This window comes from Nicotiana tabacum, chromosome 7 (assembly GCF_000715075.1).
Source record: "Nicotiana tabacum cultivar K326 chromosome 7, ASM71507v2, whole genome shotgun sequence".
Taxonomy (NCBI): domain Eukaryota; kingdom Viridiplantae; phylum Streptophyta; class Magnoliopsida; order Solanales; family Solanaceae; genus Nicotiana; species Nicotiana tabacum.
In genome coordinates this window covers 114,035,176-114,058,645 of record NC_134086.1, presented here as the reverse complement: position 1 = coordinate 114,058,645, position 23,470 = coordinate 114,035,176, and the positions used below count along the sequence as shown (strand labels likewise).

The 23,470-nt window shown below is 39.2% G+C and overlaps 1 long non-coding RNA gene across 2 annotated transcripts; it reads left to right on the top strand.

Moving 5' to 3' along the window:
- The first annotated feature begins 14,794 nt into the window (after positions 1 to 14,794).
- Positions 14,795 to 21,214, top strand: LOC142161824 (uncharacterized). 2 transcript variants are annotated; one of them, XR_012693483.1, is made up of 3 exons: positions 16,791 to 17,410; positions 19,819 to 19,891; positions 20,941 to 21,214. It is a non-coding gene; the product is annotated as an uncharacterized LOC142161824 (long non-coding RNA). The 2 variants fall into 2 exon arrangements; XR_012693484.1 differs by lacking the exon at positions 19,819 to 19,891 and having other exon boundaries at positions 14,795 to 17,410.
- Positions 21,215 to 23,470: the final 2,256 nt, after the last annotated feature.

Genomic DNA, 23,470 nt, shown 5'->3' with positions numbered 1-23,470 from the left:
TGGGGATGGACCGGTTATCACCTCACCACGCTATCTTGGACTATCATGCCAATACCATGACCTTAGCTTTTCTGGGGTTGCCTCGTTTGGAGTGGAGAGGGACTCCTGGTCATTCTACCCGTAGTGTTATCTCATATATGAAGGCTCGGTGTATGGTCGAGAAGGGGTGTTTGGCCTATTTGGCATATGTTCGTGATTCTAGTGTTGAGGTTCCTTCTATGGATTCTGTGCCTGTTGTTTGTTAGTTTCCTGAGGTTTTTCCTTCAGACCTGCCGGGTATGCCACTCGATAGGGATATTAACTTCTGCATTAATTTGGCTCCGGGCACTCAGCCCATTTTTATCCCGTCGTATCGTATGGCCCTACCTGAGTTGAAAGAGTTGAAGGAGCAGTTGCAAGACTTGCTTGATAAAGGCTTCATTAGTCCTAGTGTCTCGCCATGGGTTGCGCAGGTGTTGTTTGTCTATTTTAGTGTTTTAATTTATTTTTTACCTCCATATTTCTAGCTAATTTGGAAGAATAAGTATCCATTGCCGAGGATTGATGATTTGTTTGATCAGCTTCAGGGTGCCAAGGTATTTTCGAAGATTGGCTTGAGATCTGGCTACCATCAGTTGAGGATTAGGGCATCCAATGTCCCTAAGATAGCTTTCCGCACTCGATATGGGCATTATGAGTTCTTGATGATGTCATTCGGGTTGACAAATGCCCTAGAAACTTTTATGAATTTGATGAACCGAGTGTTCAAGCCTTACTTGGATTCATTCGTGATAGTCTTCATTGATGATATTTTGATCTATTCCTGCAGCCGGCAAGAGCATGAGCAACATCTGAGAGTGGTTCTTTAGACTTTGAGAGATAGTCAGTTCTATGCTAAGTTTTTGAAGTGTAAGTTCTGGTTGAGTTCTGTTGCATTCTTGGGTCATGTTGTGTCAGCAGAGGGTATTCAGGTAGATCCGAGAAAGATAGAGGCAGTCAAGAACTGGCCTAGACCCGAATCAGCTATAGAGATTCGGAGTTTCTTGGGTTTGATAGGCTATTATCGTCGGTTTGTGGAGGGGTTTTCATCTATTGCAGCCCCGATGACTAGGTTGACCCAGAAGGGTGCCCAGTTCAGGTGGTCAGACGAGTATGAGACGAGCTTTCAAAAGCTCAAGACAACTTTAACTATGGCGCTGGTGTTGGTTTTGCCCATAGGTTCAGGGCCATATACAGTTTATTGTGATGCATCTCGTATTGGACTTGGTGCGGTGTTGATGCAGGATGTCAAGGTCATTGTTTATGCTTCGCGTTAGTTGAAGATTCATGAGAAGAACTATTCGGTTCATGATTTGGAGTTAGCAGCCATTATTCACGAGTTGAAGATCTGGAGGCACTATCTATATGGGGTGTCATGTGAGGTGTTCACGGACACAAGAGTTTGCAATACTTGTTCATGCAGAAGGAGCTAAATTTGAGGTAGAGAAGGTGGTTGGAGCTATTGAAAGACTATGATATCACCATCTTATATCATCCGGGTAAGGCCAATGTGGTGGCCGATGCTTTGAGTAGGAAGTCAGCCAGTATGGGCAGTCTTGCTTATATTCCGGTCGATGAGAGACCGATTGTTTTGGATGTTCAGGCTTTGACCAATTAGTTCGTAAAGTTGGATGTTTCTGAGCCCAGCCGTGTGTTAGCTTGCACAGTCGCTTGTTCTTCTTTATTGGAGCGTATCCGATATCGGTAGTATGATGATCCTCATTTGTGTGTCCTTAGGGACACGGTGCAGTACGGTGGTGCCAAGCAGGTTAAATTAGGAGATGATGGAGTTTTGAGGATGCAGGGTCGAGTTTGTATGCCTAATATGGATAAGCTTCGAGAGTTGATTTTAGAGGAGGCTCATAGTTCCCGGTACTCTATTCATCCGGGTGCGCCGCTAAGATGTATCAGGATTTGTGGCAGCATTATTGGTGGAGGAGGATGGAGAAGGATAATGTTGCATATGTGGCTCGGTGTTTGAGTTGTCAGCAGGTAAAGTACGCACATTAGAGACCTGGTGGTTTGTTCTAGAAGATTGAGATTCCTGAGTGGAAGTGGGAGCGTATCACTATGAACTTCATTGTTGGACTCCCACGGACTCAGAGGAAGTTCAATGCAGTGTGGGTTATTGTTGATAGGCTGACCAAATCAGCACATTTCATTCTTGTGGCAGTCTCCTATTCTTCCGAGATTAGCTAAGATCTATATTCGGGAGATTGTGTGCCTTTATGATGTGCTCGTGTCTATCATTTCGGACAGAGGTACGTAGTTTACCTTACATTTCTGGAGAGCAGTTCAGCAGGAGTTGGGCACAGGGGTGGAGTAGAGCATAGCATTTTATCCTTAGACGAATGGGCAGTCCGAGCGTACTATTCAGATTTTGGAGAATATGCTCCGAGCTTGTGTCATTGACTTTGGAGGCTCGTGGGATCAGTTTTTGTCTTTAGCGGAGTTTGCCTACAACAACAGCTACCAGTCGAGCATCTAGATGGCCCCTTATGAGGCTTTATATTGTAGGCGGTGTCGGTCGCCGGTTGGATGGTTTGAGCAGGGAGAGGCTCAGTTGTTGGGTACGGATCTAGTACAAGATGCCTTGGACAAGGTCAGGATTATTCAGGTTAGGCTTCGTACAGCTCAGTCCAGGAAAAAGAGTTATACCGACCATAAGGTTCGTGATTTGGCATTCATGGTTGATGAGCGGGTATTGCTTCGGGTGTCCCCTATGAAGGGCATGATGAGATTTGGGAAGAGGGGCAAGCTTAGCCCTAAATATATTAGCCCGTTTGAAATTCTTAATCGAGTGGGAGAGGTGGCTTACAGACTTGCGTTGCCGCCGAGTTTATCAGCGTGCATCCAGTGTTTCATGTGTCCATGCTTCGAAAGAATCATGGCGATCCATCCCATGTGCTAGATTTCAGCATTGTCCAGTTGGACAAGGACTTGTCCTATGAGGAGGAGCCGGTAGCAATTCTAGACCGGCAGGTTCGTCAGTTGAGATCGAAGAGTTTCCCTTTTGTTCGTGTTCAGTGGAGAGGTCAGCCTGTTAAGGCAGCGACCCAGGAGTCCGAGTCCGATATGCGGAGCCGTTATCCCTATCTTTTCTCCGACTCATGTACTTCTTTCTTGTGTCCGTTCGAGGACGAACGATTGTTTTAGAGGTGGAGAATGTGATGACCCAAAAGGTCATCCCTTGTTTTAGAACTAAATTCTATGTTCTGAAGCCTTAAGACCTCTCTTTTGTCTCACCTCGATGTGCGTGTGCAGTCCGGACGTGTATCCGGAAAGCCATTATGTGAAAATATGTGAAAAATGGTAAATTTTGCTTTTAAAATGAATTTAGGTTGACTTCGGTCAACATTTTAGGTAAACGGACCCGGACTCATGATTTGACGATCCCGGCGGGTCCGTAGGAAAATATGGGACTTGGGCGTATGCCCGAAATTGAATTCCGAGGTCCCTAGCCCGAGAATTGAATTTTTAAAGAAAATTATTTTCTAGAATATAAATGAGTTTTTGGAAATGAAATATGTTTGAAATTGTTGGTATCAGGCCCGTATTTTGGTTTCGGAGCCCGATACAGGTCTTATATGTGATTTAAGTTGAGCCTGTAAAATTTGGTAAGAAAATGAGGTCATATGACGTGATTCAGAACCTTAGTTGTATAATTTGAAACTTTGAAAGTTCTTGAGATTTTCTTTGATTTTGATGCTAAATTCATAGTTATTGATGTTGTTTTGATGATTTGATCGCACTAGCAAGTCCGTATAATATTTTTGGACTTGCGTGCATGTTTGGTTTAGAGCCCCGAGGGCTCGGGTGAGTTTTGGATAGGCCACATAGTGAACTTTGGACTTAGGAAATTGCTGGTATGTTGTGCGAGCTTGCAAATGCGAAAGTCGACCTGGGCTACCTTGGTCGCAAATGCGACATTTGTATCACAAATGCGATATCGCATTTGCGAAGGGTTCCTCGCAAATGCGACAAAATCTTCACATTTGCGAAGTCAATAGGTTTTGAAGGGGGTCGCAATGTGAACACCTAATTTTTGACCACTCAAATTTTATACTAATTTAGTGTAAATATTTCTTTTAGGTCTAATCTTAATATTTTAAAACTTTTATCTTACTTTTAATATGTTTTACTTTAGAAAAAAAGGGGTTCCAAGAAAAATAAATAAAGTAAATAATAAACTAACGGAAGAACAAGAATCAGTAAATTAAGAAAGATACAAAATAATATCCCTTTTACCCATGATCTCCTCAACCGCCCCACGATTTCTCCTCCTAACTCCCATTTTTCCACTTCTTCATATTAGTGACTTTCCCACTTCCTCATATTAGTGACTTCCCCACTTCCTTATGTTAGTGGTCATGTCCCAATCCCCACTTCCTCATGTTAGTGCTCACTCCCTCATGTCTCACATCATGCGCGCACACACACAATCACTGGCACACACACACGATCAAATATATTTTGTTAACCATCTGCACATCTTAATCCTTAACTCCTACATATGCAAAGATACAGAGCAAAAAGCCATAAGCCGTATTACAAAGAGATACACGGATAGAGGGTTGAAAAATACACGCTAGATAGAGAGAGCAGCCACAATTCTCAACAGACGAGACCCATACGCTGCTTCTTACATTCTTCTTCTTCATGAAGGACTGAACAAAAAGAAAACCCTAGAAAAAAGCTAGGACATCAGCCGCAACAGTGTTGAAGAAAACACACACCCCCACCGGCGGAGCTCGATCTTCAGAGAAGAAGAGCCATTTCAATGGCTTCTTCTTGACACACCCTCACGCCAACCTGAAACAAAACACCTTTTCCCCCGTCGTTGTCTCACACCCAACTGCGACATCATTATAGCAACCAGCTCATTTGGAGAGCTGCGTTGAAGTGAGATGTCGGAAACTATTTGAGGTCGTCGTCCAATTGCCGATTCGAGTTTCGCTGTTGGTTCGCGGTACCGATTCGATTCTTTGCTGCTGTATTTCATCTTTCCTTCCGATTTCAAAGCAGTGAGACAAGCTATATTGAGGTCTGTCTCCATGTCGTTTCTACTGTTTTTTATAGCTTTAAATTTATGTATTTGTTATCATGTTGCCTTAGTAATTATGTTTGGTTATATGTTAAAACTGATTTCGACCGATTTTCATACCCTTTTATTAAGTTTATTTCAAATGGATCTGTGTTCTATTTAATAACCTTCACAGTCTCACGTTTCAGTTCTACCGTTACTTGTGTTTATGAAGATTTGGAATAATTTTGATGACAGAAGAAACGAAATGAGAAAGGTTTTTAGTTGTTCGTTCATGGTTGTTGCGCCACTTATATGCCCATGTGTAATTTTGCTTGTTTCATATTAATTTAAAACCATGATATCCATGTGGATTCCTTTCCGTTAATGTTGACTTCATTTTATTTTATATTTTTAGTTTTTGTTTTCCTTATAGTTAGCCTGTGGATATGAATATCCTTAATTTGATTTAAATATCAATATTCGTAGTTTATTTTAGTTGAGTAAAGACTTTCTTTTTATTTAAATAAATTGAGGTGCGTCGTGTCAAACAAACATGACAATTGCATGGCCCTCATTTAATTAGTTTTGTTTTTAACCCTTAGAAATCGAGGTGTGCCATTTAGTTGAATTTTCCATGGCCCTCGCAAAGTTGAAGACGCGTAGTTGCTTTAGGCGCGTTATTTTAATAACTTACCTTCCTAAATTCGGGTGCGCATTTATGTGACCCAAATTCAAATCTCAACGTTAGATAAAATGTGTCGTGGACAGCGGGTATATTTATGTAGCGTGACTTACGATGTGTTTTAAATAACTTTGAATTTTTTTCGAAATATTAAAAGCGGTTAAAATAATAGCACCCTTTTTGCTTTTTTGCTTTTGCTTTTGCTTTTGGCTATAGTATCTTGAAATATCATATTGAAGTATTTGTGCACTCAAGTGATGGAGTAAAGATTCTCTTTCATCATTACACATTACGTATAACACAAATTAGAGTAAATGTACGCAATTGTGAAGTTTCTTTCTCTGCTGTTTGTTTGGCATGATTGATCCATCTTTCTTTTTTTTGCATTCAATTAGTAGATGGTTTATTTCCATACTTAAGCCTTTTGTTTAAAAATTGTTTAGCAACCAAACCTCATATTTTGGTTTGAAGCAATGAATATTTTTGGCCGTTTGGATTTAGATAATTCAAGTCTGATTGGCCAAGAGCTAATAAAAATTCACAAGCTAGTTTCATCTTTCTGTAAATAATCTCTCTCTTTTTCTATATTAATTTCCATAACATGGCCTTCACAATAATCTTAAATTAGCTTTAGAAAAATAATTAATAAATCTCGTAGTTTGCTTTAGGCTCGATTTAGATTAGTATTGTGATTATGTATACGTTCGCGTAACATAATTGCGAATTTAACTCTAAAAAAAACTCGAGGGATGCGTTCGCGCAACCTCAATCAAATTTTCTTAAATAAATAAACAAAACGTTATTAATTGTGGACACGTTCGCGTGACATGATTTTTGACGCGCCAAAGGAAAAGAGTATACGTACGCGTAACTCAATTCTTTAATTACGAATAAATCAAGTGATTTAAAAGCGGTTTAATTGTTGAAAATGCACATAGGTTTGAATTGTTTTAAAATCATACAATTAGGCCAATAATAATAGTTGAGCGACCGTGCTAGAACCACGAAACTCGGGAATACCTAACACCTTCTCCCGGGTTAACAAAATTCCTTACCCGGATTTCTGATCCGCGGACTGCAAAACAGAGTCAACCTTTTCCTCGATTCGGGATTTGAACCGGTGACTTGGGACACCTTAAATATCCTAAGTGGCGACTCTGAATTTCTTAATATAAATAATCTCGTTTTGATTGTCCTTTAATTGAAAAAACTCCCTTATGCCCTTCAGGTGTAGGAAAAAGGAGGTGTGACAGCTCTGGCGACTCTGCTGGGGACAAGAACACAAAACTTCTGGTTCAGGGTTCAAGAATTCGAGCTTAGAATAATTGTTGTATTTGGCTTTGTTTATTATCTGATTTTATTACATGTTTGGGCCTAATGTGCTAAATGTTACTTTTTACTGCTTTGATATTATCTGAACTGTATATATAAACTGTTACGAAACCCCTCTCTTCTATCTTCTGAGGAGTGCACGCTGGCGTGACTTCTTTCTGTTAGTGTCCTATCCCAATTTAGAACGAAGTTCGGACAAGTTGCAAAGCCGGATGATCTTTTGGTTACCGGTACGCTGCCCCCCCTCGGCCCAAGCTGTCCGCTCGGGTAAGCCAGGTCTAGAACAAATAAACCTAGGTTTTTAAACATAGTATAACATAGCCTCATGCCGAATCCCTAGTAGGAACGCTTGTTTGCATCACGTGCATTTGACTTTTGGGGACTCAACACAGGGGTTGGGTCCGTCTAGGACAGGTGTACCCAAAATAACAGACCATCTTGATGCATCCTATGTGCTACATGTTGCATTTCTTCAAGGGTAAAAGGGTCATTTGGCGGACCAATAATAGTTGAGGGCGAATGAAAAAAGAAAAAAAAGAAAAAGAGGGGATGAAGTGTGAGGATAAAGCGAGTAGGGCCCAATTATGTTTTCTGTCACATTTTGTTAAGAAAAAAGGAGCTTGAAAATTCAAAAAAAAAAAAGATTTTGCACTTTTTCATCATTTTTCAAAAATTAGAAAATCAAAAAAGGAAAAAAGAAAAAAAATCCAAAATGAGTTTACATGTTTCATCATTTTTCAAAAAAGACAAAAAGATATTTTTTTCTAAATTAGTTTTTTTTTATATTCTCGTCCGTATCCAATCTGCCCGAACTACGCAAACCTGATTCTCGTCTTTCGGGGCGTGATACGTAGGCAACCCACATAGGGTCCGGTCTTCCTAGTGAATCTTAGGTTCTTGGCTTTGCGGGATCTTAGCCAAATCTTGCTTTTTTAGTCATTTTTAGCCATATAGGTTAATTTTTAGAAAAATAGCCACACTCATGTCTTGCATGTATCAAACTAGAAGGGTTATTGTCTCACATAGCATTATAGGTCTTTAACTTTATTTGGTCTTAATTTTCTCATCAAGGTGTGGGTTTACTTATCGGAGTTTGAACATGACATACTCCCCGGGACCATCCATTCAGGAGTTGCTTAAGGAGATTTTTTTTTTCTTTTTGATGTTTCGAGTCTGTTTTTCTTTTTATGTTGTCTTTTACCTTCTAGTTTTGTACAGTAATGTCGAGTCTTTGGTTATTGTATTTTCTATTTTTGTATTGAAAAAAAAGTGTATCATAAATCAAAAATCCAAAAAGAGATTTTGCTTTTTTATTTCTTTGGAAGTTTTCTTTAGAATACCAATTCTAGAATTAAAAAAATCTTTTGAGGTGTTTCTCCTTAGGAAGTTAATATCTAGAACTCCAAATAGAATATTTTTGCTTTCATATTTCCTTTAGTATATTAGGACTAAAAATTCAAAAAAAAATAAAAAGAGAAAATTTTCTTTAGTACTTCTTTAGAGAGTTTTCTTTAAGGTATTAATTTCAAAAATCCAAAATGATTTTCTTTTGAGGTGCTTTGGGAAATTGGTGAAAAATGAATTTTTTATTTTATTTTCACTAGAACTTTAGGGTTTATTTTTTATATTTCCTTCCTAAAAAAAAGGGGTCAAAAAATATTTTTCTCTTCTAGGATTTTTTCTTAATAGAGTATTTGCTTCAAAAAAAAAACAAAAAAAAACATGCTCGTTAAGCTTGAGTTTAGAATAAGTTATAGAGCATTCAGTCTAGAAAATTCAAAAAGAAAAAAAAGGATTTGCTTCTTTTATTTCTCTTTTTTCATCAGAGTAGTCACTAAGGTAAGAAAAAAAGAAGAAGAAAAAAATGAAAAAGAGAACGTTAGTTTGTTTGCTTTACTCTCGATCTTCCAGAACTACGCAAAGATCTGATTCATGCGACGTCATGATACGTAGGCAACCTACATAGGGTTCGATTGAATTATTTTTTTAATTTATTAAAAAAAAGAAAAAATAAGGGAAAAGAAAAAAAAATGGTGAAATTATGGGACATGAGAAATGAGAGAAGAAAAAGAGCGATAATCAGAAAGAAAAAGGGGAAGGAAAATGAGCGAGCTAAGAAGTGCGAGGAAAGGAAAGAAAAGAGAAGATTCAAATGGACAAATTGGGATGATGCCAACTGAAAGTGAGATTATCTTATGTTAAATTCCCTAACACTAACGTGATGGCTTCATTTTGTTATATTTATAGCAGAAGGGTGGTTGGTTTGTGGTTTTTAAAGTGGTAACTCTTCTCTACAACACAAAGTCAAAAGGCAATGACAGACAACAACAGAACTGAGTTGGTTGATACCGGTGCCCGAAAGCAGTTGGTTGAACAGGATAATGGGATGGCTGAAGAGGTAAAGATGTTGAGACAACACATGGCGGACATGTATCAGGCTTGGATGACTGGGAAGGCACCACCCCCGCCACCACCTAGCTTCCTAGATGCTGCCCTTACCCAAACTCCGGACACAATGCCAGATGATCCTCCATATTCTCCAGATCCACCCGCTTATCACAACTTTCTCAACCACCCTAGTAGCTCCATCACTCGTCCTCCAATTATCTTTTCCCAAAAATTCCCTCCTATCACATCCATTATCCCCGACAATGAATATCCACTCCAAGCTCATGATGCCTAATATTACCCCTCATAGGTTGCCCACAAGGTTCCCAACTCATACAAGCAGGGCCATGGGATGAGCTTCATGCTGAAAATGAAAAGGTTATAGGAAGAGAAGAGCGAGATAGGATACCCAGGAGGCTGAAAGGCATGGAACAATCCTTGAAGAACAAGCAAGGAAAGGAAGACCAGGGTAGCATGGCTTACAAAGAACTATCTATGTTCCCTGACGTTCGCCTGCCAAAATTTAACTTGTATGATGGGTGTGGAGATCCGGTAGCCCACCTGAGGGTCTATTACAGTGAAATGAGAAACGTTGGAGAGAAAGATGACCTGTTGATGGCATATTTCGGTAAGAGCCTGACTGGGGCAGCTTTGGACTGGCATACTTGTCAAGATGTTGGTAAGTGGACTACATTGGGTGACATGGCTCAAGATTTTGTTCGATACTTTCAATACAAATCAGGCGTTACCCCAGACTGCTCCTCCCTATCTAGAATGGAAAAGAAGCCGGAGGAAAGCTTTAGAGAATTTGGGCTCAGATGGAGGGAACAGGCTGCTTGAGTCAATACCTCGATTGGTGAAGAAGAAATAGTTGAGCTTTTACTAAAAGCCCAGGGGCCCACCTACTTCAGTCATTTGATCCCGGCCTTGGAAAAGCCTTTCAATGATGTGTTAAAAATGGGGGAGCTAGTAGATGAGGGAATCAAGTCAGGAAAAATCATGAGTTATTCGAAAGACATTCAGAACATCCCAGTAAGCTTGGGTGGAAGAAAGAGAAATAGAAGAGATTTTCCGATGGGCTTTCCCGATCAACATTTCCAGCCTCGACATCGTCCCCGAGGATATCCTTGTGCACCAGATGACCCTCCCCAATGCTACTTCTCTCCACAGAACTCCCAAATTCGTACATTATTTTCCCAGTACCCAGCTCCACAAAGTGCCTATCCACCCCCACGAGCCTACCGAAATCCCCCTGGATCAGGTTCCGGCCCAATCAGGCATTTAAGAACGAGAGGCTGCGAAAGAAGAAAACCTTCACTCCATTGGAAGAGTCATATGCCAGTGTGTTCCAAAGGTTGAGGCAATTGGACATGTTGAAGCCGATGCAGATAAAAATGTTGAATCCTCTGCCAAAGAGGTTTGATTTTTCTCAAAAGTGTGCCTATTGCTCCGATGCCCTGGGTCACAATACAGAAAAGTGTTGGTGCCTGAAAAAAGCAATTCAAGAGCTTATTGATGCAGGTAACATTGTCGTGCAAAATCCAGATGCAGCAGACACTAGCCAAAGTCCATCGCATGTCCATAATGAGACGTATATGGTGGGTATGATTTATTTTGAAAAGGAATATGAGAATTCTTCTGAGATCCTCGGAGGTCCACATGTTATGAAGCTTTCAGCGCTATCAGAGGTTGATCCTAAGAACGAGCAGGCACAGGGAACCCAAAAGCAATTTGTTAAGAACAATGTGATGGAGACTTTATGAAGGTCCTAGTATTGTTGATGTAGAAGTCAGTGGCTAAGATGTTGAGTTTGATGATTGGAAAGACGCTCTTTTCTTGGGCAGCCGGAGGGGAGCTTTGGTGGCTTCATTTGTTGTCATTTCTGTTTTTCGGGTTATTTCAGAGTTGTAATCCGGATATTGTCTTGTAATTCAAACCCTTCTATCCTTTTATTTTTTCTAGTTCCTTTAGTCGTAGTATCTCATTTAGTGTTATCTAGGTTTGTTTTAGGGTTGTACCCCAATTCATTTTGCTTGTTTTGTTGTTCAAACCCTTTTACCGTCTGTCTAATGCAATTCTCTGTTTTCTGCTATTTTTAGTCATTCTTTTAGTCCTCTTCTCCTTTTACAGTTCTTTTCATGGTGGTTCTTGTGACATGACATGCACAACATAATTCTCAGCCTGATTTTTGAAAGTCAGTTTAGTCAGGAAGCAATGAGACAATTTTGAAGATGATGGGGACATTTTAGGGAAATACGTAAAGGCATTATGAGATCACTTCAAGCCCGAATTGTGTGAAACTGGGGCAGATAGAGCATAAAGAAACCCTATTGAAACGCATCATGCCGCATTAGGTTGAAGCCAACGGCAAGTTTGCCCAAATTGACAAGGGTCGTTCGTGGTAATGAGAGTGAGGGTGTTGTCCAATGGGGCTTTGTAGTTAACAGATGTAGAAGGCGAATGTGTGGATATGATTATCAAGTCTGGTACAATCAACAGATATTACAAATGTTTTCCTTGGTTTGCTTAATTGTGTAGTTTATATTTGGCATATTTTGGAGATTGGAATGACGAAGGCATTTTGTTCTTCTATCTAAATACTTTATCCTTCGTTACTCTTTTGAGACTTATTTATTTTCTTTCATACCCCTCTTTCAGAATCAGTAGCAAAGATCAGAAATGCAAGTGTGAAAGATAAGTAAAGGAAAAAGAAGAAGAAAAAGAGAAAAAAACAACAACAAAAAGAGAAAAAGAAGAAAGAAAAGAAAAGAAGAAAAAGAGGAAGAAAAAGGAAAGAAAAATCACAACAACAAAGTAATTTCTATGACACGAACTACGTTCGACCTGATTCCTTTTAAGGATACGTAGGCAGCCTCACGGTTTGGTTCCATCAAAATAAAAATCCAAAAGTCCCCAAGCAAACAAACTGGGAGAAGTTGTGTTTGCTATAAAAAATCTGATTCCAAAAGTTGTAATTTTAAACCCATGTCGAACTGTTTTGAGCCTTTGATACCCTTTCTTTCTAACCCCATCCAAAAGCCCACATTACGGTCCAAAGAAAGACCTTCTGATCAGTCTTCGAGAGATGCCAAGTCGAGCAAATAGAGGTGATTCATATCAGGGTAACACTCTGGTCCAAGCAGGAAAAGTAATGAAAATGAGAGAGTCTTATTGGTGAAAACCTTCATGGGCACCTTGAGGCGACGGAAGTTGAGAGAAAGAATAAAATGAGAGAGGCTTGATGGTGAAAACCCTTTGGGCACTACAAGTCGAATAAGGATTGTAAATCAGATTGGATAATCGAAGCATTGAAGCCCAGTTTCACGGCTTAGAGGGTACAATAATAGTTGAACATCAGACTTGCTTAACAGAATAGGCCACAGGTGCATGTCATGGTCGTTAGAGTTGGTATCCAATCTGATAGGTTTCTCATTTGTAGTTTTCTTGTTAGGAATCATCTCTTTCCCTTGTCCTTTACTCTGTTTCTTTTGTCATGTTTACTTCCTTTTTCTGAGTCTGTTTGGTCAAAACAAGTGAGAAATGACTTCAAAATTTGCCACCAGCTTTCCAAGTGCACAGAATGAGATCTGGCTAGCACATCAAAACATCATAAGTCAGGAAAGAACAACAAGCGCACGGAACTGGTAACAATCAACATGCTTTGGGATCCTTGTGAAATACAAAGCTTTGGTACATATCAATCCCCGGACAATGCAACAAATGGAGGGTGTTAGGTGAACGAATCAAAGGTATCTTCTGTGGTAAGATTGACAAAAGTGGTTAACCAGTGGCAAGCAAGGTCTTCCAAGCAGAAATCAAAGTTATCATGGCAAGCGAGGGAGCAGTAGACCTCAAGGCCAGGGCCAGTGGTTTAAGTCAAGGAAGAACATCATATACACTGAGTTGGTAACAATCAACATGCGTTGGGATCCATGTGAAATACAAGGGACAAAAAAAGGTGGTAAACCAGTGACAAACAAGATCTTCCATGCAGAAATAAAAGCTATCATGGCAAGCGATGGAGCAATAGACCTCAAGACCAAGGCCAGTGATTTAAATCAGGAAAGAACAACGTGTGCATTGAAGTTGGTAATAATCAATATACCGTGGGGATCATGTGAAACTCAAAGGTTTGGTAGATGTCGGTTCATGAGCAATGCAACAGATAGAAGGTATCGAGTCTGAACGAATTAGAGGTATTTTCTGTGATAAGGGTGACAGAGAAAGTGGTCAATCAATAAACAGGCAAGGTCTTTCAAGTTGAAACCAAAGTTATCATGGGAAAGTGAAGGAGCAATCGCCTTCAAAGTCAATGCCACAAACTAACCACCATATTTATAAACTCACAAGTTTTCTTTGTTTGAAACAGGGACAAAACTTGTGTCCAAATCAAAGCTTGGAAGTTTGAATTTTTTTCAAATGTCATGCCCAAATTTTGTCAGCACAAAGGCAGTTTGAGAAGGGGAAAGGAAAATTTGTTCGATCTGTAGGAACCCACCATGAGGAAAAGCATGGTTCAGAGGCAAGGAATTTTGTTCGTTCTGCAGAGATCCTCTAGAAAGAAAGCATGGCTCAGGTAAGTTCATTCTCGGCTCTTCAGGACCCTCCTGGATAATGAGATTTAGTTTTAAGTGTTCAGGACCCTCCTGGACAATGGGATTTAGTTCTAAGACCTTCATAAAAAATAAGATTTAGCGTAAGTTTTACCTTTAGGAAATAGGATTTAGCTTTGAAGTTGTCACTCTTAAGGTGAGATTTAATTTGAAATTTTCAGGACCCTCCTGGAAAATAGGACTTAGTTTCAAATTCAAAATAATCATGAGTAGTAAGATCTAGCATAAATGTACCCCAAAAGAATATAAGTTGGTTTCAAAATTTTTGTTCTAGAGATAGAATTCAGTTAGGAGTTGTCACGACCCTCCTAGAAAATAAGACCTAGTTTAAAAATCGAAACAATCATAAATAGAAAAATCTAGCATAAATGTACCCCAAAGGAATATAAGTTGGTTTCAAAGATTGCACATTTAAGATAGGATTCAATTAGGAGTTTTCAGGACCCTCCTGAATAATGGGACCTAGCTTTAAGATTTCTATTAGATAACAAGATTTAGCATAAGTTCTGTTGTAGGGTAATATAATTTAGCCGTAAAATTGTCACTCTTAAGATAAGACTTGATTTTTGATTGTCATACCCTCCTAGATAATAAAACGTAGTTTAAAACTGGCTTGGATAACAAGATTTAGCATAAGACATACCTTCAGTAGATATAATTCAACTTTAAAATTGTCGTTTAATTAAGAGTTTAAGACCCTTTTAGATAACAAGATTTAGCGGAAGTAACACCTTTAGAAGATATAACTTAGATTTAAAATTGTCGTTTAGTTAAGAGTTGTCAGGACCCTCCTGGATAATGGGGAGTAGTTTAAGACCCTCTTAGATAACAAGATTTAGCGGAAGTCATACCTTTAAAAGATATAGCTTAGATTTAAAATTGTCGTTTAGTTAAGAGTTGTCCGGACCCCCTGGATAATGGGACATAGCTTTCAAATTCTTAGTAATATTTGGTAATATGATTCAGTTTAACACTCACATATGCGCCCAGCTACCAAACTGGGGCAGAAAATTTTCTTTGTTTTGTCTATTTTTGTTGAAATCAGGGACCCGCTTGGAGAACAGGGAGAAGCAAGTCAATTTTCAGCAATCAGGCGCCCACCTGGAGAGCAAGGGAATACAATTCAAGTTTCAGCAATCAGGCGCCCACCTGGAGAGCAAGGGAATACAATTCAAGTTTTGGCAATCAGGCGCCTACCTGGAGAGCAAGGGAATACAATTCAAGTTTTAGCAGTCAGGCGCCTACCTGGAGAGCAAGGGAATACAATTCAAGTTTCAGCAATCAGGCGCCCACCTGGAGAGCAAGGGAGTACAGTTCAAGTTTCAGCTTTCAAGTTCTTATTGATATTTGGTAACATGATTCAGTTTACACTCACATATGTGCCCAACTACTAAATTGGGGCAGAAATTTTTCTTTGTTTTTGTCTATTTTGTTGAAATCAGGCGCCCACCTGGAGAGCAAGGGAATACATTCAAGTTCAGCAATCAGGCGCCCACTTGGAGAGCAAAGGAATACAATTCAAGTTCGGAAATCAGGAGCCCGCCTAGAGAGCAGAGGGAAGACGACTCAAGTTTCAAGATAAAACAGTGTCAAGCAACAAGAGAATATGGTTCAAGTTCACGAGTAATCAGGCGCCCACCTGAAAAAAAGGGAATTCAATTCAGAATGCAATTCAGGTCAACAACAAAAGAAGCTCGCGTCAATAATGCAAGTCAGCAGTCTGAGATGATCAACAGAAGTTAGCCACAATCCAGAATAAAAAGAAAAGAAAAAAACAAAACAAAAAGAAAGGCAATAAGTGAATCCAAATGCAGAAGTTAATGAAAGATGTGAGCTGCTCAAGACAGGGCTGAATTCACAAGCTCTGCATGTCCCGTCTTGGTTTGAGAAGCTGAAGAAGATTGAACCAATATCTGTGGCTAACAAGCATCAAGATTCAGATCAGGGTCCGCATGAAAAACCAACCAAGACTCAAGATCAAGCTTCAGAAGACTCATAGATAAGAATCTTGTAACTCGTAGCTGATAGGCTTAGTTAGTCTTTTTTATTTTTTATTTTTATGTAATAACGGGACCACGGATCGGGGCCTCGGACGGAACCTCACTCGACTCTCGAACATCACTCCATTACCTCATCCACTTCTGAACTACACGCGATCTAATTCCCTTATAACCCGGGATAAGTAGGTTGTCCAAAACCAGGACTCGGTAGCATGTTTTCTTTTTATTTTTTTTCCTCTTTTGAATAATGATATGGTCAAAAATTAGTCACATGGTTCACTTTATCTTTGCCCGAAAACTCTTCGTGTTTCCGAGCAAAGAGGGGCAGCTGTGAACACCTAATTTTTGACCACACTCAAATTTTATACTAGTTTAGTGTAAATATTTCTTTTAGGTCTAATCTTAATATTTTAAAACTTTTATATTACTTTTAATATGTTTTACTTTAGAAAAAAAGGGGTGCCAAGAAAAGTTAAAATAAAGTAAATAATAAATTAATGGAAGAACAAGAATCAGTAAATTAAGAAAGATACAAAATAATATCTCTTTTACCCATGATCTCCTCAACCGCCCCACGATTTCTCCTCCTAACTCCCATTTTTCCACTTCTTCATGTTAGTGACTTTCCCACTTCCTCATATTAGTGACTTCCCCACTTCCTTATGTTAGTGGTCATGTCCCAATCCCCACTTCCTCATGTTAGTGCTCACTCCCTCATGTCTCACATCATGCGCGCACACACACAATCACTGGCACACACACACGATCACATATATTTTGTTAACCATCTGCACATCTTAATCCTTAACTCCTACATATGCAAAGATACAGAGCAAAAAGCCATAAACCGGATTACAAGGAGATACACGGATAGAGGGCTGAAAAATACACGCTAGATAGAGAGAGCATCCACAATTCTCAAAAGATGAGACCCATACACTGCTTTTTATCTTCTTCTTCTTCTTCATGAAGGCCTGAACAAAAAGAAAACCCTAGAAAAAAGCTAGGACATCAGCCGCAACAGTGCTGAAGAAAACACAAACCCCCACCGGCGGAGCTCAATCTTCAGAGAAGAAGAGCCATTTCAATGGCTTCTTCTTGACACACCCTCACGCCAACCTGAACCAAAACACCCTTTCCCCCGTCGTTGTCACACACCCAGCTGCGACATCGTTATAGCAACCAGCTCATTTGGAGAGCTGCGTTGAAGTGAGATGTCGAAAACGATTTGAGGCCATCGTCCAATTGCTGATTCGAGTTTCGTTGTTGTTTCGCGGTACCGGTTCGATTCTTTGCTGCTGTATTTCATCTTTCCTTTCGATTTCAAAGCAGTGAGACAAGCTATATTGAGGTCTATCTCCATGTCGTTTTTACTATTTTTTATAGCTTGAAATTTATGTATTTGTTATCATGTTGCCTTAGTAATTGTGTTTGGTTATATGTTGAAACTGATTTCGACTGATTTCATACCCTTTTATTAAGTTTATTTCAAATGGATTTGTATTCTATTTAATCACCTTCACAGTCTCACATTTCAGTTCTACCATTACTTGTGTTTATGAAGATTTGGAATAATTTTGATGACAGAAGAAACGAAATGAGAAAGGTTTTTAGTTGTTCGTTCATGGTTGTTGCGCCAGTTATATGCCTATGTGTAATTTTGCTTGTTTCATATTAATTTAAAACCATGATATCCCTGTGGATTCCTTTCCGTTAATGTTGACTTCATTTTATTTTATATTTTTAGTTTTTGTTTTCCTTATAGTTAGCCTATGGATATGAATATCCTTAATTTGATTTAAATATGAATATACGAAGTTTATTTTAGTTGTGTAAAGACTTTCTTTTTTTTTTGAAATAAATTGAGGTGCGCCGTGTCAAACAAACATGACAATTGCATGGCCCTCATTTAATTAGTTTTGTTTTTAACCCTTAGAAATCGAGGTGTGCCATTTAGTTGAATTTTCCATGGCCCTCGCAAAGTTGAAGACGCATAGTTGCTTTAGGCGCGTTATTTTAATAACTTACCTTCCTAAATTCGGGTGCACATTTATGTGACCCAAATCCAAATCTCAACGTTAGATAAAATGCGATGTTGACCGCGAGTACATTTATGTAGCGTGACTTACGATGTGTTTTAAATAACTTTGAATTTTTTCCGAAATATTAAAAGCCGTTAAAATAATAGCACCCTTTTTTCCTTTTGCTTTTACTTTTGGATATAGTATCTTGAAATATCATATTGAAGTGTTTGTGCACTCAAGTGATGGAGTAAAGATTCTCTTTCAGTATTACACATTACGTATAACACAAATTAGAGTAAATGTAAGCAATTGTGAAGTTTCTTTCTCTGTTGTTTGTTTGGCATGATTGATCCATCTTTTTTTTTTTTTTGCATTCAATTAGTAGATGATTTATTTCCATACTTGAGCCTTTTTGTTTAAAAATTATTTAGCAACTGAACCTCATATTTTGGTTTGAAGCAATGAAGATTTTTGACCGTTTGGATTTAGATAATTCAAGTCTGATTGCCAAGAGCTAATAAAAATTCACAAGCTAGTTTCATCTTTCTGTAAATAATCTCTCTCTTTTTCTATATTAATTTTCATAACATGGCCTTCACAATAATCTTAAATTAGCTTTAGAAAAATAATTAATAAATCTCGTAGTTTGCTTTAGGCTCGATTTAGATTAGTATTGTGATTATGTATACGTTCGCGTAACATAATTACGAATTTAACTCTAAAAAGACTCGAGGGATGCGTTCGCGCAACCTCAATCAAATTTTCTTTAATAAATAAACAAAGCGTTATTAATTGTGGACACATTCGCGTGACATGATTTTTGACGCTCCAAAGGAAAAGAGTATACGTACGCGTAACTCAATTCTTTAATTACGAATAAATCAAGTGATTTAAAAGTGGTTTAATAGTTGAAAATGCACATAGGTTTGAAATTGTTTTAAAATCAGATAATTAGTCCAATAATAATAGTTGAGCGACCGTGCTAGAACCACAAAACTCGGGAATACCTAACACCTTCTCCCGGGTTAACAGAATTCCTTACCCGGATTTCTGATCCACGGACTGTAAAACAGAGTCAACCTTTTCCTAGATTCGGGATTTGAACCAGTGACTTGGGACACCTTAAATATCCTAAGTGGCGACTCTGAATTTTTTAATATAAATAATCCCGTTTTGATTGTCCTTTAATTGGAATAAAAGCTCCCTTATGCCCTTTGGGTGTAGGAAAAAGTAGGTGTGACACGCAATTGCGAACCCTGGTCGCAATTGCGACATCTGCGACCTGCAAATTCATAACTTAGCCGAAAATCTTTCATTTTTCAAACCTTTTCAAAACTTAAACACTTTTGGGCAATTTTTCAAAGATAAGTACTCTTCCAAATCAATTGTAAGTAATTTCTAACTCGATTTCATTAATCTTTAACATCTTTTCACATGATTTCAACTCAAAATCAAGGGGTTTCATGGGGGGGGGGATTGAGTGTTTTAGGTAGAGCTTAGGTTTTTCAAATTTTTGGGATTTGGACCTCGATTTGAGGTCTGATTTCAAAATAAATTATATATTTGGGTTTGTGGGTGAATGGGTAATCGGGTTTTGGTCTGAACCTCAGGTTTTGACCATGTGGGTTGGGGGTCGATTTTTGACTTTTTGGGAAAAACTTTAGAAAACCTATTTTCATGCATTAGAATTGATTCATTTAGCATTTACTGATATAGTTAAGTAACTTGTGGCTAGATACGACCGAATTGGTGGTGGAATCAAGAGGTAAAGCGGTAGTTGAGGCTTGAATTGTGTTCGTGGCATTGAGGTAAGTGTTTGGTCTAACCTTAACTTGAGGGATTAGAAGTTGTGTCCTATTTGCTATGTGCTAGTTGTTGAGTACGACGTATAGGCATGGTGACGAGTATCTATACGTCCGTGGGTCTTATATTATGATTAATGTGACTCCGTTTATATTGTTCATGCTTTATGTGATGATTTCTATTGTTGAGCAAGACTTGTGGAAGTAATATTGGTATTTGAACATTGACTAGCATTGGCTCAAGTTGTAAAATGATTTGGGGAAGTATAATTGGCAATCGAACATTATAGAGAATTGGCTCAAATTGTGAATTGAGTTGTGAAGTAAATGTGAAAAAGAAAAGAGGATTATGATATTATCTTCCTTGCCGGGATGTTGTTGTTTTAAGGTTATCTCCCTTGTCGGGATGTTATAGTTTTGATATTGTTTCCCTTATCGGGATATGATTGTTGTACTATTGTTCCATTGCCGGGTTTTTATTGTGAATTTGTTGATTTTCTTGCCCTTATTTCTTTGTGACTGTTGTTTGGGTGAGGAAGAGTGTTAAAGCACGAATGGTGATGTCGTGTATGATTTTTTTTGTGAGGACGAGAGTAAAAGCACTAAGGGTAATGCCGTGCCGCACAATATACAATTCCGTGCCATAATATAACTGTTAATGCACGAAGGATCATTTCGTGCCATGATTATGTGAGGTAAAAGCACGAACGGTGATGTCGTGCCGATTTTATTGATTTTATGGTGAGGACGAGAGTAAAAACATAAAGGGTGATGTCGTGCACTTGTCTTTGATTTTCCTGACTTCTACTGATAATTGAGTGTTCTTTACATTTAACTGTTGGTTTCTGTTGCTACTTGTTTTTCCCTGCAGCATGTTTCCCCTCTTATCCTTAACTGTACATTTCTACCTTTATTTTTCGTTGTATATGATTTAACTGCACAGGTTTATTTGGTATTCTGGTCCTAGCCTCGTCACTACTTCGTCGAGGTTAGGATAGGCACTTACTAGCACATGGGGTTGGTTGTGCTGATACTACACTTTGCACTGTGTGCAGATCCTGGTACTGGAGCTTACGGACCTTAGCTTTGGGTTGCTTCCTTCAATCAATTCGGAGATCCGAGGTAGTCCTGCAGGCATCCACAGGCCTTGGCGTCTCCTCCTATCCTTTCATCCTATTTTATTTATGTATTTCTGAGACAATATTGTATTTATTTTTGGACCCTTATTTGTAGTATTCCTAGACCGTCTGTGAAATTGTGACACCAATTATGGGTAGTCTTTGTTTAAGGAATTGTATTGGTAATATTTAAATGGTTATGTTTTTTTCTTCTGCTTATTAAATTCCGTTGTTTATATAATGTTAGTTCATAATTGTCAAGGGATTAAAATGGAAAAAAGGTAAATAATTCAAATGGTTGGCTTTCCTAGCTTTCACTAGTAGGCGCCATCACGGCTCTCGAGGGTGAGAAATCCGGGTCGTGACATTCGTCCTGTTAGCCTCTGCATGGCTTTCACACTATCCACAATGGTGATATCTTCGACAGCCTTGATGTTATCGGGGTTGATCTTGATTCCTCGATTAGATACCATGAAGCCGAGAAACTTGCCTGAGCCAACTCTGAAGGCACATTTTTCCGAGTTAAGCTTCATGTTGTACTTCCTCAAGATTTTGAATGTTTCCTGCAAGTGAGTTAAATGGTCCTCTACGCGCAGGGACTTAACTAACATATCGTCAATGTAAACTTCCATCGTTTTACCTATCTGTTCTTCGAACATCTTGTTAACTAGGCGTTGATATGTGGCTCCAGCATTCTTTAGCTGAAGGGCATTACATTGTAACACTAAGTTCCAAACTTAGTGATAAACGAGGTCTTTTTCTAATCCTCTGGGTTCATCTAAATTTGATTGTACCCGGAGTAGGCGTCGAGAAAAGTTAAAATCTCATGGCCAGTCATGGCATCAATCATAGATCGATGTTAGGTAGTGGAAAAGAATCTTTAGGGTATGCTTTGTTCAAATCCTTATTATCTACACACATTCTAAGCTTCTTTCCCTTTTTAGGAACTACAACTATGTTAGCTAACCATTCGGGATATTTTACCTCCCGAATAGAACTTATTTTAAGAAGTTTGGTTACCTCGTCCTTTATGAACACGTGCTTCACCTAGGGCTGGGGCCTCTTTTTTTGCTTGACCGATTTGAACCTCGGGTCGAGGCTTAGCCGATGTGTTGTTATTTCCGGTGGAATTCCTGTCATATCTAAATGGACCAAGCAAAGCAATCCATATTATCAATAAGAAATTGAATGACTTTTTTCCTGAGTTCGGGGGTTAATCCTGTTCCCAGGTATACCTTTCTTTCGAGCATGTATTCGATCAGTATGACCTGCTCCATTCCTCGATTATTGACTAGGTTGCATCAGACTTTTCTGGAACGACGAAACTTCGAGGAGTAAGGAAATCATCATCTTCATCTTCAATTACTTGTTGTTCTGATTCTGTCGAGGCTGGAGGCGGTGATTGCTATTTGGCTGCTTGCTTATCTTTGGTATTCGACTTTCCCGAGGTCGAAGGCTCTGGTATCGGTGTCACTTCATCGACTGCAAACATCTCCTTTGCAGTGTGTTGTTCTCCATAGACTATTTTTACCCCATCCTCTACTGGGAATTTCATCATCTCGTGAAGGGTCGAAGGTACTGTCCTCATGTTATGGATCCATGGCCTCCCGAGAAGTGCATTGTACCTCATGTCACCTTCGATGACATGAAATTTTGTATCTTGTATGGTCCCGGATACGTTTATTTGTAGGATTATCTCCCCCTTTGTTGTTTCGTTTGCCATATTGAAGCCATTTAAGACCCGGGATGCAGGTATAATCTGATCCTTTAAGCCGAGCTGCTCTACGACCCTCGATCTGATTATGTTTGCCGAGCTACCTGGATCTACTAGAACACGTTTAACTTGAATTTTATTTAAAAGGATAGAAATTACCAAGGCATCATTGTGCGGCTAAGATATGCCTTCTGCTTCCTCATCATAGAATGATAAGGCACCCTCGGGCGCATAGCTCCGAGTCTATTTTCTCTGGTGATCGACACCTTGGTGCGTTTGAATATGGGTCTTTGTGGGTCATCGACACCACAAACGATCATGTGGATCACATGTTGTGGTTTTTCCTGCTCGTTTTTTCAGCTTGCATCTCTCTCCCTGAAGTGATTCTTAGCTCGATCATTGAGAAATTCTCGAAGGTGACCCTCGTTGAACAACCGAGCTACCTCCTCCCTTAGCTACCTGCAATATTCGGTTCTATGGCCATGTGTGCCATGATACTTACACATTAAGTTTGGATTCCTTTGAAAGGGGTCGGTTCGTATAGGCCTGGGCACTTGGTATCTTTGATTCTTCCAATAGCTGACACAATCCCTGACGCATCTACCCTGAAATTATACTCTGACAATCGAGGAGACTCTGCGGGGTCGGTATGTTTATCGAACCCATTCTTACTCATGAGTCCCCAAGAACTTTGACCTAGATCGCTTCTCCGATCATTCTGAGGAGTGTTACGACCCAAGCCGTTGCTTTTTC